Source organism: Pteropus vampyrus, unplaced genomic scaffold, assembly GCF_000151845.1.
Source record: "Pteropus vampyrus isolate Shadow unplaced genomic scaffold, Pvam_2.0 Scaffold1180, whole genome shotgun sequence".
In the NCBI taxonomy this organism is placed as follows: Eukaryota; Metazoa; Chordata; class Mammalia; order Chiroptera; family Pteropodidae; genus Pteropus; species Pteropus vampyrus.
The window spans coordinates 59,288-62,102 of record NW_011889961.1 but is presented as its reverse complement, the minus strand read 5'-3'; positions in this window follow the sequence as shown (position 1 = coordinate 62,102).

Sequence of the window (2,815 nt, the reverse complement as noted above, 5' to 3'; positions counted from 1 at the left end):
GGCCAGTCAAAAAAGGAAATAGCATCCAAAGAATCTCTAGAAATAAATTTAATCAGGAAGTGAAAGATTTGTACATGAACACGACAAATAGTGATGAAAGAAAGTGAAGACCTAAATTTATGGAAAAACACTCAGTATTCATGAGTTGAAAGAGTTAATATTGTTAAGATGTCAAAACAACTTTTAAAAAGAACAAAGTTAAAGCATTCACACTTCTCATCGATTTCCAAACTGTACTACAGAGCTACATTGATTAAAACAGTGTGGTATTGGGATGAGACAGACATCTAGACCAATGCAATAGAACTGTGGGTCCAGAAATAAACGCACACAATTATGACCAATCGACTTTTCACAAGAGTTGCAAAACCGTTAAAAGAGAAAATAATAGCCTCCTCAACAAATAGTGCTGGGAAAACCGAATGTCCACATGCGAAGGTGTGAAGTTGGGCCCCTACCTTACATCGTACACAAAAATGAACTCAAACTGGATCAATGACAGAATTATAAGAGTTAAAGACCATAAAACTCTTAGAAGGGAAATCTTCACAGCCTTGGATTTTTAGATGTGATACCGAGAGCATGAGCAATGAAAGGAAAAGCAGACTTCATCAAAATTAAGTACTTCTGCACCAGAGATATTTATAGCATGGTAGAAAATATTTATAGACCATAAACATGATAAAAATTTAATATCTAGAATATATTTTAAAAACTCTTAGAACAACAAAAAGAGAACCCAATTTAAAAATAGGCAGAGTATTTGAACAGATATTTCTCCAGATAAAATAGACACATGGCCAACAAGCACACAAAGGGATGCTCAACACAAGCAGCCCTCAGGGACATGCAATCGAAACCACAAGACACAATTCATAGCCACGAGAATGGCTACACTAGTCTTTTAGGATGGAAAAATAACAAGTGCTAACAAGGACCTGGGGAAACCGGAACCCACGTTGTGTGTAAGAGTATTAAGTGGTGGTTTCACTATGGAAAACAAATTGGTGGTCCCTTCAAAGTTTAAACATGTCATTAGCACATGATCCTGCAATTCTCCTGTGTATACCGTGCTGGAGACTAAAGTATGTCCCCTTCCCCAATTCATATGCTGTGGCCTTTATCCTCAATGCGACTGTATTTGGAGATGGTCTTTCGGAGGTAATTAGCATTAAATGAGGTCCTAAGGACGTGGGGCCTGTGGTCTTTTAAGAGTGCGCTCTCTCCCCCCATCTCTCTCTCCCTCCCTCCTTCCCTCTCCTGCCCTTGTCTCTCATCTCTCTCCCTCTCCCTCTCCCACCCTCACCTCATCTCTCTCCCTCTCTCTCCCTCTCCCCCACCTCTCTCTCTCTCGCCCTCTCTCTTGCATCTCTCTCTCTGCTTGAACACAAAGGAGAGGTTGTGACAGCACACACTGAGATGGAAGTTGCTACAAGCCAAGAGAAGAGGCTTCAGAAATAAATCTCCCTTGCTAGCACCTTGACTTTGGGAGTTCCCCGCCCCCAGAACTGAAAGAAATAAGTACCTGTTGTAGGCCACCCAGTTGATGGCATTTTGTTACAGCAGCCTGAGCAGACCAAGATGCCTGAGAACTGACAACGTGCGGTGAGCACAGGCACAGTGTGTTCACGGCAGCACTGTCCCAGCAGCTGAAAGGGAGAAACGGGCCAAATATCCATCCACGTTTAATGGACAGATAGTTGTAAAGCCATGAAAAGGAATGAAGCAGAGATACATGGACGAAACTTGAAAACATGCTAGGCGAAAGCAGACAGACATAGGTCACGTATTGTATTATTCCACTTATATGAAATGTCCAGAAAACATAAATCCAGAGACGGAATGTAAACTGGTCTGCCAAAGGCTGAAGGTAGAAACTGCTTAGTAAGTCAAGGGTTTTACTTTCACGGGATGGAAATGTTTTAGGTCTAGAGGTAACAGCTGCTCAACAGTGTAACGACTGAATGGCACTCTATTGTTTAAAATGGCTAGTTTTGTAGATTTCACCTCAATGAATTTTTGGATTCCTTGTGTGAATCAGGAAGAACTTAAGAAGCAGGTAGGGCTGCCTGAGGGTGGGTGGCTAGGATGCTGGTGGCACTGGGTGTTGGCGGGTGAGGCTCCCAGTGGACCCTCCCCCAGGGGGCTGCCCCTGCTGAAACAGGAGCCGTGTGCCCTGAGGCCAGGGGCCCCTTTACCTCCTGCTCGCACACTGGGCTCGACTGGGCAAAAAGCCCTCTGGTCTCACAATGGGACCAAGCCTGAGGGCAGCTTGTCCCCCAGCTCCCCTGGGCGGGGAGGAGGCAGACCCAAGCTAGCTGCAGCTGCCCAGCGTCCTGCCTGCCCTGTGGAACTGCCCGGAAGCTGAGTAGGATTTGCCTTCTCAGCCTCTGCTTCCAGGGAACCTGCTGCAAAACGGTTACGTAACAGTGACAGTGACACAAATTTTGTAGTATTCCCACTGCCGCTCCATAAAGCCACTCCACTGAAAAGTACTGATCGGCCACTTTCAGTATGTAAAGGGGTTTTTGTTTTTGTTGCTGTTTCTAAAAGCCCACCTCAGCAGAGGAGCAAGCACATTCTAGAAAATCCGTTGTCAGGTCAAATCTCACAAACTGGAAGTTGAAGTGTTATTAATTTAAAGTGGAGAAAAGTTTGTTCTTGACTCCCAAATACTCATTCTTTAACACTCTCCGTTTCAGTGAATTAACTAGGGCGACCTCGCGCGGCACTGTGGCGGTCTCCCCTCAGTGACGCGGTCGATGGCTCTCAAGCTCCTTCGTGAAATCCAGACCCACAAATCATGCACACATAC